Source organism: Peromyscus maniculatus, chromosome 23 (assembly GCF_049852395.1).
Source record: "Peromyscus maniculatus bairdii isolate BWxNUB_F1_BW_parent chromosome 23, HU_Pman_BW_mat_3.1, whole genome shotgun sequence".
Classification (NCBI taxonomy): Eukaryota; Metazoa; Chordata; class Mammalia; order Rodentia; family Cricetidae; genus Peromyscus; species Peromyscus maniculatus.
In genome coordinates, this window is record NC_134874.1 from 35,195,040 (window position 1) to 35,210,188 (window position 15,149).

The 15,149-nt window shown below is 41.2% G+C and overlaps 1 protein-coding gene across 1 annotated transcript in view; it reads right to left on the reverse strand.

The window, feature by feature from the left end:
• The window catches only part of LOC143270598 (sperm motility kinase Z-like), a 107,412-nt gene that overhangs the window by 33,680 nt on the left and 58,583 nt on the right, over positions 1 to 15,149 (reverse strand). The window lies entirely within an intron of this gene.

Sequence of the window (15,149 nt, forward strand, 5' to 3'; positions counted from 1 at the left end):
AGCAGTGTGTGAAGTAATGGATGTAGCCAGCAGGGAATTGGCCCAGAGCCTGTTGTACCTCAGTTGGGATCTCCCTGTAGTGGTGCCTCTTGGGATGGGCAGGACAAGGACACTGACTCAGTTATGGCAGGCCATCCCTGATCCATGTCCCACCCAGGCCCTAGAATACAATTTATTCATGGCATGGAGCAGGTCTTGCACTGATATCCCCTTTTAACATTGGAACCTTTTCAGAGATGTGGGCAGAGAAATGGGCTGTGGGGATATCCCAATGGGTCCCTTCCTCTCAGAAAGAGGCCCCTCCAAGCATGATCACCTATTCCCAGGGGATAATCCACTCCCTCTTCCCCAAGGCAGTCTCCATCAGGGGCTGATCTGCAGCTGAGAGGACAGTAGGCAATGTCTGGAGGCATTTTGGCTGGCTTTGCCTTGGGAAGAAAGTACCTCTGTCAACCTGTGAGGCCAGGGATGCTGCTAAGCATGCCACAGTGTAACATGGCACAGGATACAGGGAACCACCCACTCTTTCCCTGACAGTTTTCTCCTCTGAAACAGTACCACCCTGGTTGAGACACCATGACTTGAAAATGATTTTGTTAACATGGGGTCTTACTCCCTGGTCTAGGTCGGCCTTGAATTCTCTACCTTCCCACTTCAACCTCCTGATTGCCAGGGTTACAAGCATCATGTCAGGCTTAGAAAATGACTTGTTAACCTTCACTATGCTTCACATGATTGTAGCTGGGTATGTAGTCTGTAATTGTGGCACTCAGGAAAAAGAGGCAGGTAGATCCTGAGTTCAAGCTACACAGAAATAAAAGATGCTGGTTCTCACCTGTTCTGACCTAATGAGCTAGGTAGGACAAAGTGTCAGTGTTCAGCTAAAGTTAAGAATGTGGGAAAGTGAACTAATGTCACGGCAGCACCTACTGATCCTCCTGCCTCCGGTTCTCATGTTCTGAAGTACAGACATGCACCACCATGTGAGGTTCTGTGCAGTGATGGGACTAGAACCCAGGGCATCATTTTTACTAGGCAAGAACCCTACCAACAGAATTACTTTCCCAGCCAGGCTGTGGCACACCCCTTAATCCTAGCACTCAGGAAGCAGAGGTAGGTATATCTCTGTGGGTTTGAGGCCAGCCTGGTCTATAGGGTGAGTTCCATGACAGCCAAAATACAGAGAAACCTTGTCTCAAAAAAAAAAGAACAACAACAACAACAACAACTACAAAAAACTCCAAGAAAACAATTATGAAATACAAATAAAACTTTTTCAGAAATAAGATTCTATAATGAGGTTACTCAACTCCAGCAAGTTTATGTATAATTTCACTAGATTTTATGAAAGTTGAGAGAAAATTATCAGATATTCATATATGCAAGCACTTATGAATTAGGAATATTCAGTTTGAGACACATAGGTTTCAAATCCCTGAAAGACACCCAATCATCAAACATTCTAATTTGCTCTGTAGGCTGAGCTAACAATCTGAATACAGGTTTATGCATGTTTTGGAGGCTCTTGCCAGGTGGAAGTAACACGTGACTTTAATCCTGGCACTCAGGAGATGGGAATGGTTACACTGGCATTTGTGTTAAGGGTATCGTCATGGAAGCCATGTGCTTAGCTTTGAAAAATTGCCCCAGCATTCCTTAGCAGATTGAGAATGCAGCCAATAAGGTGCTGGCAGCCTCCAGCCTCAGGTTTCCTGGCCACAGAAAAGTCACAAGGTTGGAGGCTGACTTAGCCATCTCATCCAGGTAACAGGATCCCCTCTGATCTGCCCTTGATGGGATACTGTTACTGTGCTAGGCACCAGGGTGGGATGGCAGCTGACATTGCTGCCATCAGCTGGCAGGTGCCAATGATTCTGCACACCTTGTGGCAGACACAGGTGTCCACACGCAGTCTATGCTAACATCAGGAGCCTAAGCAGAGTGGGCAGAATGCAAGAGGTGACACCCTGATCCTTGCTCCCTCATGCACCCCTGGCTTCAGGAGCATGTTCAGACCCACCTGGGCATCCAGGATGGCATTCTGCTCCTGGTCTTTCTGTTTTTCTTAAAAAAAAAAAGGAAAAAGAAAAATTTATTTTATGTGTACAAAGTGTTGCCTGCATGTGTGTTTATACACCATCACACTAACATTAGTTAGATCACTGTTACATCAAATGTAGAAGACAAAAATAATTAAATCTCAATTATAATAGAGCTAATGGGGGGGGGCTGGAGATGGCTCAGTGGCTAAGAGCACTGGCTGCTCTTGCAGAAGATCCAGGTTCAGTTCCTGGTGGCTCATAACTGCCTGTAACTCCAGTTCCAGGGGCATTATTCTGGACTTGATGGGCACCAAGCATGCACATGGCACACAGACACACATTAGGCAAAACACTTGGACACATAAAACAAGTAAATATAACACATGGCTAACAGATCTATAATTCAGGGATTTCTGTCTCAGTGGCTTTGGTTATCACATCTCTCCCCTGAAGACCTGCCTTCCTGACAATTCAGCCCTACTGGCTTCTATGATATCGCCTAGCTACATAGGGCATGAACTGGTAAACACATTAGGCCAAGGTTTCCAAAGCAATCTGCACCTCACTATTACACCTTCACCATGGCTGTCCCTAAGTGTGCAGACTTGAAAGGGTACAGGTCCAAAGCCAAACAGTCAAATCTATTACTGTCCTCAGTATACAACATAAGGGCTTTTTTGTTTTTTGTTTTTTGTTTTTTGAGACAGGGTTTCTCTGTGTAACAGCCTGGCTGTCCTGGAACTCAATCAGTAGACCAGGGTGGCCTTGAACTCAGAGATTTGCCTTCCTTTGCCTCCTGAGTGCTTGGGGCTGTAACTCTGTGTTAAGTGTCTGCCCAGTGCTGAACACACAGGTAGCATCACATCACCTCCCTTCATCTTAATATTTGATAAAAAGATTTTATGTGACTCTTCTAAAACAGAACCGGAGCTCCTTCTGGGGAAGTCAAGCCTGAAGGATGGGCAAGGCTCAATAGGGATAGTACCAAAACATCACCACACAGTAGAGAACACATGGTTAGAAACCACTTATTAGAATGTGTATGTCCTGAGAATGCACAGGGCACAGCTGATGCTGCCTGAGGTCCAGATTCATGCACTGAGCAACCACTGGGTTGTGGGCCTCTCCAAATGGGAGACAGCCACTGTGGGACAACTATATCTGCTGAGGTACCCAGCCTCAAGTTACCAGAATCTTAGGCTTTCAGATAACTGTTACACTATTGTAACTCAATCTTTGAAGTGCCTGTATTACCACCCGTTCACCAGTTCACCATGTCCGAGCTATGGACTGAGTATTAAAAACAGAGACAAGACAGCAGGTCATTCGTCACAGTAGAATGCCAATGCTGTTTATTGAAGGAGGGAAGAGGCCTTAAATAAAGGCTTATAGCACAATGGGAGAACCCCAGAGGGCAGAAGTTCCCTACAGATGTTTTACATATTTGCATCCTAGCTGTTTACACCAAATATGCATGATACACAAACAAGGAACCTCCAGGAGCTCTTCAGGAGGAAGGAAAGGGGCAGGGAATTAGCACAGGGAGGTCATCTGATCAAAGTCAGCAAGCAAGGCAACAGCTACCCAAAGAATGGGGATCAGGGCCCAACAAACCTTTTTTGATATATTCTTTTAAAATGTGTGTGTGTGCCCGCGCGCGTTTTGCAAAACTCTAGTAGGTATAAGGTCTATTTTTTGAAAAACAGCATGAAAAGTATTTTCTTCAAGTTGTGGGCTGAAAATTTGTGTGCAGTGTGTGAAATAAGATGTTGTTTTCTATTCTCTCCAAACTAATACTAAGAGCTAAGGTTAAAGTAAGTCTCTCCTTTCATAAGGAATTAAAATTGATTCAGAGTGGATTAACAGAGTGTTTGAATTCATTGGAATATCAGTATAGAAAGGAAGGGCTTGATGACTAGGAAGACAAGAGAGTACTTCACATTGGGAGATGACTCACTGAAGGCCCTGTATTTGCAATCATTTTGCAGTACCCAGTGGTTCTCAGAGTATCTGTACCATACTGAAGACTGACAGTGAATGAGAAAAGACAAATCAGGCTAAATCTCAGATCTTACAGATCACTGGAGTTTCTGAGAACAATGGCACCAGTGGAAATCTGGTGACATGCGAGAGGAATTGTTAAAGCACTCTGACTTACTGCACTTGTATATTAGTAGACTGAAGACCATCGACAATGTGTACAAATGTAAAAATCTCTCAAAGAAAATTTTACATCTTATTTAAAAGTTTTTGAATAGGAATTCCTAGGCGTGTGTGTGTGTGTGTGTGTGTGTGTGTGTGTGTGTGTGTGTGTGTGTGTACCAAGCCATGTACTCCAAATGTTGACCAGTAGCAATTGCTGTTGTTAGACACCCCTGACTACCAAATTTTCTAGGTGTTGGACACTACATTTTCAGTGTGAATGATGAAGCAATGGGATACTACGGCTTATATGTTAGTGGTTATTCAGTTTTGGCCACTTTGATCCTTCTGGTTTCCCATCCTCCTTTTTTCTTAATTATATAGATATGTTATGATTATTTAATATGGATGAGTGCTTGCATACATGCATCTCTGTGGAGATGAGCAGGGCACATTAGACCATGAGTATCTAAAAGTGTAGGTGGTTCTGAGTTGACATGAGGGTCCTGAGAATGAAATCCAGATCCTCTGTGAAAGAAAGAGGGAGGGAGGGAAGGAAGGATGATAGGAAGGAGACATGACTACTCCTAAGTTTGGAGGTTTATTATAGGTATGTGAGAATACATAAGAGAAAGAGGTGTGTGGAAGAGTGTGGGGTCATTTTCCCACCAACCCCACAGCTCCCCAGAGTTTTCTTGAGTGTGAGCAGCAGGAAATATTAGATAGAAGGATTTATTTGCAGAGAATCTTGCTGAGATAAACAGATAGAAAATAAATGATAGCCTCGAGAGGGCCTGGAACCTTTTCCAATGACCCCTACTGTCTCTGCCCCAGGGTTTTTATAGAGATGCCAAGGGATGGAGCAAATGACCTCCTCCCCCAGCACAGCCAAGTGCAGACCATCTCAGACACCTGCACTCAAGTCCATGGTCCTAATCATCCTCTATGCGGACCTGCTGGGTAAAGCCACTAGGAACCCAAAAACGGGCTCCCACAGGTCCCCCTTTCTTAATATATAAAAAATAACTATTAATGGCCTACAGCAATCTCCATAGCTGTTACACCTCCCAGTATGGGAGTAGAGGGTGATAAAGATGGCATTTCTCTTTTGAATTAGGTCCAAGTTGACTACAGCAGTCTTAGCTGCCTCAAGCCCTTTCTAAACCAAAAACTCTTAAGGCGACTACAAACTTAAAGAATCCCTTAGCTTTATCATTACCATTAACAGGTTAACATAAATATTGCTATACATAGTATGGTGCTATATATAGTTAACAATTTTCTCCGTCTTACCACTTTAACTCAATCATTTGAATTTTCTTGCTAACAGAACATAGGAAAAACTTTGTTGTACTCACATCAAACTTCCTTAACTCCACAAAACCAGGGTGCATTAATACCAATAGGTTTCTGCAAACATAATTCAATCTCATAATTCCTCCTTTTCTTTATAATTTTTTAAACAAAATCTCAAACCTAGTTAGAGGAACCCAAACTTATACAGTTCCTACAAACCCATATTGAAAAGCAATATTTTCAATCTAACCATTAACACTTTGAAAATATTTAGCAAAACATCCAAAAGCAGTTTCTTAATAAAACTCTTTACACTTTAAAAGTAGTCTCTTAGTATACCCCATTTTCATTTCTTACTAATCAAAACATGACATTAATCCACTCAAACATTTTTTTAAATTAAACTAAGGAATATTAACTCTCACTTTTCTTTATAATTTTTTAAGCAAAATCTCAAGCCTAGTTAGAAAAACCAAACTTTTCCATTTAAACAGTTCCATTTGTAACACAAAACCAGTTCTGTACGTAATTCCATTTTTACATAAACAGTTCCACAAAACAATTGCATTTTTAACACAGAACCATACATGAATCACCAGCATATATGCATACACAAAACTGCATCTTGAGTCAAGGTAGAAACAATAAATTTCTTCATTTAAATAGTTCCATTTTTAACCCAATTGCAGAAAACTGTTTCTAGGTCATTATTATAAGTAAACTCAAAATTGTCCCATGCATTGAAATCTATTGTTCATTTCATTAAGTCTCAAAATTCAAATAATTCTGGTACAAGACTTCCAAATATGAAGAAATCCATAACAAAAATCTTTCTGTAGTTTCATCTCATTTTAAGTTCAAAAAGTTCAAAAAAGTAAATTCTGGCATCAGACTTTCACTTCCAAATATGAAGAGATGTTTTACAACCAAAACTTTTTGCAGTTAACAATTTTAGTTAAAACAAGCATATCTGCAACTTTCATTCTCAAGCTGGAGATTTTTTTAGTTACAGTAATAGTTTAAACAGCACCGTTTTTTGATGTTAGCTCAGGTTTTTCTGTGTTGTGTTGATTCTTCACGGATCTCAGCTGTGGATTCCTTGTTGTGCTGGTTCTGGCATCTGCCATTCTTAGCTTCTTAGCGGCTTCTGGAGCTTTTAAAACCATCCAGACTGCCTAATTTGCAGTCTACTAGGACACTAACCTTCTGTTTCTCAGGTTCTTTCACCATATACATTAAGAATAGATTCACACTTAACATTTACACTTTACAAACTCACATATAACATTATTTTTTGCCTTGCAAAGCATTTAGAGTCACATTCAACCTTTACATTTTACAAACTCACATATAACATATTAACATCTTCTTATTTATACTCCTTAAGTAAACTATTGAACTACTTTAGCAAATACATTTCTTATTACTTCTTATATACTTCTTATCTTATTTCTTATTTAAACTTACATTTACAACTAGTATCTTTACTTCTTACAAGCTTATTACTACATGTCTTAAGACTACCTTAGATATTTTTTGCAAGCTTATATTCTTAAAGGAACTCTATGGACCTATTTTACAAACTTATATAGGGCTACCATTAGCATATATATAAATTAGCAAACACCCAAAGATTTCTTAACACAGATCTAACAAGACAGAATAATCTCTACAAACTCACATATCTTATTTTCATCTTTTTCTACTTTTTACTCTTATCATCACTATCTCTATCAGAAAGATTCTCTTAACTAGTCAGGAAGTATACACATCATTTCTAAAGTTTAGAGTTTATAGTCAGCTTTGCTATACAGCACTGGGATTTACTGAGTGTAGTCCTTATAGAGTTGTGATACTTGTTGCTATGGGATTGTAACATTCTAGGGTAGGGGGAGGTGAAGCCACACCCCAAAGTTGAGTTCTCTCAGCCTTTCTGGAACTGGCAGAGATGCACCGTGGTAGACGGTTTTTAACTAGAGGCTGTCCCTTCACCCAAATTCATACTAGCTCCCCTAAGTGCTTCAATTCAGATAAATGTTTCTATTACAGCAGTACTTTTGGTTTGCTCTACTGAAAAACTTCACGCTGAGTGAAATTACTGTATTTAGTTGCTGTAAAGCTCTTCGCCAAATACTGCACAGCTATTAGGTGATATAAAGTATTTCTCTAAAAGAGCTAGTAAAGCCAAAAGCAGCCCAGCTTGGAACTCTATTTGCTCACTGTTTGCATTAACTAGTGACAAAACCTCAGAAACACTAATCGAGCCACTTTCATTCTGGTTCCTTTAAAGGAACGTCATTGGAGCTGACCTTCCTTAGTTCCATGCTCCTTACCAGAGGCTCCGGTAAACACCGAGCTTCATTCTCCTCTTATGAAAAAACAAACAAACAAACAAACAAACAAACATGTCCTTGACTCCATATTAAAACAGGATCGGGACCCTTCCATAATCCCGAGCAGGGATCTTTCCATTTTACTTGAGCAAAAGTCACTTGGGTGCCACTGTGCCAAAATCTATACGTGGCAGACTGTTCATAGACATCCATATTCAAAAAGTTCAGAACAAAAAGAGCATGATTTAATACATTATGTGGAGATTGAGGGTTAAATGTCTTCCTTTTATTTTTTGAAGTTGTATTTTAAGACTGCTATGAGCCCTTTCTACAATACCTTGTCCCTGAGGATTATAAGGAATACCTGTTTTATGTATGATTTCCCATTGGGTACAAAACTGTTGAAATGCCTTACTACTATATCCAGAACCATTATTGGTTTTAATAATTTTTTGGTATACCCATATACAAAAAACACTTCAAGCAGTGCATAATTACATGTTTTGTAGCTTCCCCGGGTTGTGCACTAGCCATTAAAATTCCTGAATAAATGTCAATGATCACATGTACATATCTTAATTTGCCAAATTCTACAATATGAGTAACATCCATTTGCCATAGGTGATTGGGAAGAAGACCTTGAGGGTTTATTCCTAAGTGAGGGACAGGAAAATATTTTGGACATACCCCCACATCATTTAACTATTTAATGAGCTGCTTCTTTCGTGAGATTGAATTGCTTTCTCTTTAGCTTTCACTATTTTGATGAAGAGCATGTGACTGTTGAGCCATTTCCACTTGGGACAATGCTCAGCCATTGCATTACCCCTCAGCTAAAGGACCAGGAAGATTGGAGTGAGCTCTAATATGGCCCACAAAGCATGGCAGCTTTCTTTTGTGGAATAGTGTCTTGAATTTGTTGAAACATTTGACTTGATTGTTGTCAGTTCCAATATTTTCACCAAAACTGTTACTATTCAAAGGAGTCAAGAACATAGATGTTCTTTCATGAAATGTATCTTTCATTAGCTTACTTTGAGAAAAAGCATTTTCAGGATTTAGTATTTTCACTTCATTGGCTTTAATTCCTGATGTTATTAGCAGCTGTGATATTTAGCATTGATTTCTTATAAGGAACTTTCAGGTGAAGCAACTATTTTTTTTTAAGACAGCTTTTCTGAAGTTTCCCATTTCTAAAGCAGTCATTTTTTAAATGCCTGTTTCCTTGTCTCCTTATTAGATTTGCAAAGGAATCATTCATTGCGGGCTGTTTGCTCAAAAGGCAAAGAACTGGCTGTTGGGGATTTAGCTCAGTGGTAGAGTGGTTGGCTAGCAAGCCCAAGGCCCTGGGTTCCGTCCTCATCTCTGGGGAGTGGGGGGGGGGGGCGCTTCCAGGACAGTATGTTCTACATATTGAGTCGGAATACAGTCTGAAATAAAATTAGAAAATAATGTAAAATATAAAAGAGCCCTGGGCCAGTTGGTGGTGGCACACGCCTTTAATCCCAGCACTCGGGAAGCAGAGCCAGGCAGTTCTCTGTGAGTTCAAGGCCAGCCTGTGCTACCAAGAGAGCTCCAGGAAAGGTGCAAAGCTACATAGAGAAACCCTGTCTCGAAAAACCAAAAATAGAAAAATAAAAAAACAAAAAAGACAAAGAACTTTATTTGTCCATAAGTTTCTTCATATCTAAAACAAGGTTCAGTGCATAAACTGCTTTCTCTTGCTTTCTTAAGGATTTTAAAGTGGCTTGATGCTCTTAAAGGTAGGTTTTTGTCATCCAAATACCATAAAAACTTTGTACAGCTATTAGGGTAAATAAGGCCGACGAACCTTGTTTACCCTAATAGCTGTGCAACCAACGTAGCCCCAAACCAGGAAGCACCTAGTTCCGTATCCCTTCAAATTTTCATTGGAACTGACACTTAAACTCTTAAATGATTTTCCTTATTCTTTTAAAAGCTGTATTTTAAGTTTACCATGAACGTATTTTTGAGCTGACAAAAGTGTTTCAGGGCAATGGCGCCATCTTTAGCGGAAAAACTACCTTTCCCAGAATGCATTTTCCTTATATCAGTCCATAATAATATCAGTCCCTTATATCAGGCCCTTATATCATTTCCCTTATATCAGTCATTTCCCATAGTTCTTTTGGGGTCTAAGAGTCAACTGGTTCTCTTTTGCCAGACTTGCTTACAAATTCTTGCCCGGGAAATTTGAACAAAGTTTTTTGCAACGGGAGATTTGAACAAGCATCTTACATTTTCAATTATGGGACACTGGGAGGTTTCTGGTCTTTTCTCAGCTGGCTTTAACAGATGTCTCTCCTTCATTTGACACTGGCCCCAGATCAGAACTGCACCTGCCTCGTTAGCCAGCACTGAGGCTGGCATTTTGATAGCAACTTTCCCTGGGGTTGTGTTTGTTTTAGCCAGTCAGTGAAAAACAAGATCATGTACAACAGCTTTTCCATAGCTCTTTCAGAGAGATTTTCTCCCACTGATTTTATTCTCATTTTGCTTGTTCCTTCCCCCTCAGATGCAGAGCTTCAGGTATCTGTCTGCAGCTTTGTACCTCTGATAGCTGCTTTTGGAAGTAGGGGTTTTTCTCCCTTCCCCCTCCCCCCAATCTGCCTCAAATTCAAGCAGCTTTTCACACATCATGCATTTTCTGGGGAGGAATCTGTCCCTTCTGTTTCTTCAGAGTCTTTCTCCCAGAGAGCTCCCAATTTGGTCTCAGTTTATCCCCTTTACCCAAGAAACAGTTTCTGATACTACTGTGGCGGCTTTCCCTGCTACTGAAGGTAGGGGCTTTTTTGTCTGTTTGTTTTTGGGGTCTGTGTGGTTTGCATACAGACTGAAAATCTAACAAGGGAGGTTTTTGCCATTTCTAAACGCCCATTAGGACAGGTGCTTTGCCTCATTAGGCCTTCACCTGGCCCAGTCCTCCAGTGGGTTGTGTTTGCTTGTCTGGGTGCTCAAGGACAGAGCTTATGCCAGATGCAATCACCCCTTAGGGCTACACTCCCTCATCTCATGGGAGTCAGTTGAAACAAAGCTTTTTTCAAAGAGATGCTTTCTCTGATAGAAAAGAAAGCTTTACTCCTGGATAGTTCTGTTCTACCCTGGCTGGGCTCTTTCCCCAGACAGCATTCTGACTCTGAAGCAGTCTTGCTTAACTGAACTTAAGTTCAGCTTAACTGTTTTCCCAGAAAGGTCCTTTCTCTGATAGGAAAGCTTTTTCTCAGATTTCCTTTTGTGGCTGTAGACCTATAAACCCGGGACTTGTAGGAAAGTGGGCAACTGTGCTGTTCCCACCAGCTTTAGCTTTGTTTGTTCATTAGCAATCTTTCCCTGGGTCCTGCACCTTCCTGCCTCAGCTCTGTGCTCCATGAAGTTTACAACTGCAAGAACCCTAGTATCACCAAAATGCACCCGAACTCAGAGACCCTGGCCAGTTGCCTCTGGGTTTTTTGGTCAGAAGTGAGGATCCAATGCTAACAGTTTGCATTGCTTCAGGGGATCTTTGATTTAGGATGATTAGGAGCACTTTTCATTCTGAAACAAAACCCTTGATGCCTCAGCTCACTGTAACTGAAAAGCTGGGTCTTTTTGCCTTTCTAAGGTAGTTTCCTGCCCTTTTGGGCTCTCTGTAGCTCTTTACCCACACTCTCCCAAGTGTTTCCCTCAGGGTACTCTGACTCACTGTCTTACTAGCTTGAAGAGACAGAGCTTAGAAGAGGCTTTTAGGAACTTGTCCCTGCCTCCCACATTGCAGGGAGGATTGTTAAAGCTTGAAAGAACTTAGAGAGGTTTTGCTGTCTTAAGAAGTTTGTTTTCCCTTAGAGCTAATCACAGTGGTCCCCATACTAATATCTTGAGGTGATTCTAATTTTTGCCCTTTTGAGAAAGTTAAAGGCTTTAGTTTTTAAGTTTAAGAGCTTTTGAGAAAGATTAAGGCTTTTTTAAAAAAAAAGTTCCTTCAAATTTTCCAAGAAAAGCTATAGTTTAAGAGAAAGATTTTTTCCCCAAAAAGACCAACTTTTCCCAAAACTTCCCAACTTTAAACTTTTTGGCTTTTTACACCCCCATTTTTGCCTCAGGGAGAAAACACTTTCTCCTGTTGCTTGTACATAGCATTTCAGCTGTTCCCAGGACAAAAGCTTCCATAGGAAATTTTTTCTTCCCCATTAGATCAGAGAAGAGCTTTTTTAGCACCCATAAAGCCCAAAGAAAGATTTTTTCCCCCAGTCTGTATTCAAAGACCCCAAAGTTAGAAAATTGAGTTTTTCTGTCTAGTTGCCTTACTTATTTTTTCTGCACGATCTTACACTTCTAAGTTTTTCCTACACTATATTACTACCCTATACCATATACTTATTTTTCACAGATAGAAATTGAGAAAGGGATAGAAGATAGAAAATTTTGACAGAAGAGAATTTTGCACTGCATCATCGGACATCCTTCCAGTCTGGTTTCCTTTTCTCTCGAGGATAAAACCCCTGCCCCTCAATATATATAAAATACATATTTTCTACAACACTGGCATGCCTTTCCACTGGCAGGGCTGACTCAGCACTTTTACCAAAAGCTCGTTATACAAAACTATTATTTTCCTTCATCATTGGTCCCTATTACTTTGTCTCTAGTCCCTGTTCATTTGTCTTTAGTCCCCCCTTTCTTTCTTTAGTCCCTGTTCATGGCACCATTCTGGGGGCATTTAACCACAAACCCCACAGCTCCCCAGAGTTTTCTTGAGTGTGAGCAGCAGGAAATATTAGATGGAAGGATTTATTGTGGAGAATCTTGCTGAGATAAACAGGTAGAAAATAAAGGATAGCCTTGAGAGGGCCTGGAACCTTTTCCAGCGGGCCCTGACTATCTCTTCCCCAGGGTTTTTATGAAGATGCCAAGGGGTGGAGAAAATGACCTAATCCCCCAGCACAGCCAAGTGCAGACCATCTCAGACACCTGCACTCTGGCCCGTGGTCCTAATCATCCTCTATGCAGACATGTTGGGTAAAGACACGAGGAACCAGAAAACGGGCTTCCACAGAAGAGTCCACAGTTATCAGGACAAGACTGAGCTACACCATGTAAGGAGAGAGAGGAGCAAGAGCAAGAGAAGAGCCACAGACCAAGAGAGGCAGCTTGGGCCAAGGGAGCATGAGGTCAAGAGACTGGTGTAGCAAAAATTCTTCAGTTATATAGGTGCCAGTGGAGCTGGGGAGGGAAGCCTTTAATACCAGGAAGTGATGGCAGGAAGCAGAAAGGTATATAATGTGTGAGGACCAGGAACTAGAGCCTTTTTTAAGCTTTTAGCTTTTAGCAGCAACTCAGCTGAGATCCATTCAGATGAGAACTCAGAGGCTTCCAGTCTGAGGAAATACGATTGGCTGAGAAATTGGCGAGCTGAGGTTAGCTGAGGCTTGTTCTGTTTCTCTGATCTTTCAGCATTCACCCCAATACCTGCCTCCAGGTTTGTTTTTATTAATATGAACTGTTAAGATTTGTGCTACAAATGATAGAGAGTCAATAAGACAAAATGACAGCCTACAGAATAGGAAAAGATCTTCACAAGCCCACATCTGACAGGGGAATGATCTCCAAAATATATAAGGAACTCAAGAAACTAGACATCAAATTACAAAATAATCCAATTTCTAAAATGGGGTAAAGATCTAAACAGAGAATTCAAAACAGAAGAATATTAAATGGAAAAAAGAAATTTAAGGAATTGCTCAAAATTCTTAGCCATCAGGCAAACGCAAATCAAAATGACACTGATACCATCTTACACCTGTCAGAATGACTTAGATCAAATCCATTAATTACAGCTTATGTTGAAGAGGATGTGGAGCAAGGGGAACACTCCTCCACTGTTGGTGGAGTGCAAACATGTACAGCCACTCAGGAAATCAGTAGGGCAGTACCTCAGAAAGTTAGGAATCTACTGACATTATGACACAGCAATACCACTCTTGGGCATATACCCAAAGGATGCTCAATGATGCCACAGGTCACTTGCTCAACTATGTTTATAGCAGCATTATTTGTAATAGCCAGAACCAGGAAACAACCTAGATGGCCCTCAACTGAAGGATATAATAATATAAATGTGGTACCTTTACACAAAGGAATATTACTCAGTGGTTAAAAAAATAGTGACATCATGAAATTTGTAGGCAAATGGATGGAACTAGAAACTGAGGGAGGTACACAGACCCAGAAAGACAAATATGTTATGAGGTTACTCTTAAATGGATATTAAATGCAAAGCAAAGGGTAGCAGATATACCATGTGACATCAGCACATGGACATTCTACTGTCTCCTGGAGAGCCCTGGCATTCCATGTGATGTCACCAGTGTTGTGGCAACACCAACTGTCATTGGGGCATTGGTGCAGTGTCTCGCGTTTCACCGACAGACATGCTGACTAGACTGAACAGGATTCTTGGGAGACAGGATGGCGAGCACAGGGAGATCAGAGGGAGGCAGAAGGAAGATGGCCTTCAGTCTCCATGTCACATATCAAGAAGCAAATGGTTCTGGGGAAAGCGCAGTGAGTCCTGGGAAAGGGTTGGGGAACTTCCTGAAGGAGGAAGGCTTCAGCTGATCCTTCCAGGAGTGGGGTTCAGGAGAGGAGAGTTTCTGAGAAACAATGATGGGCCTATCCTGGTCCTCTGAGTTCTTCAAGAGCAGACCCAGACTTGAGGATTTTCCATGGTTCGTTTGGCAGAGAGCCAGGGATGGTCAAGTCTGAAGCTGTTCAGTTCAGGGCCCTCTGCTTTCACTCTGAGTGGGAAGGAAGCCCAGAGGGACTAAGGAGGTCTCAGTTCCAACCCTGCACTTCACCCACACTGTATTTCTTTTGGTGTGTGTCACTAATAACAGAGAGAGTAAAGTCCCCTGGGCAGAGCTAGAGAGTCTCACGTTTTAAATAACAACCACTAGCAGGGCAGGAGCCCCCAAGCATTGCTGCATGTCAGTGACCCCTAAGGTTTCTGAGTTCCTGCCCTCTCACTAGCCAGTCCTCTTTCCTCTAGCTTGAGTGCAGGACTAGGACATCACTCTTCCTGTAAGTATTTGTTCTTGGTTTCTGAGGGCTCACCTAAGGATGCGCAGTCCTTAGGTACTTTCAGTCATACTTATCAGTAGTTGATAATACCTTTGCTAACATCATGATGGCTGGAATGTATTCTGCTGAAGCTTTTGCAAAAGTTTCATCATTACCTGTGTGACTTATCATTGTTCTGACAGGACCCACATAATCCTCCACTACCACCATACATTGTAACAGCCCTGTAGATCTTCTTTGATGTCTTGTTCACCTCATG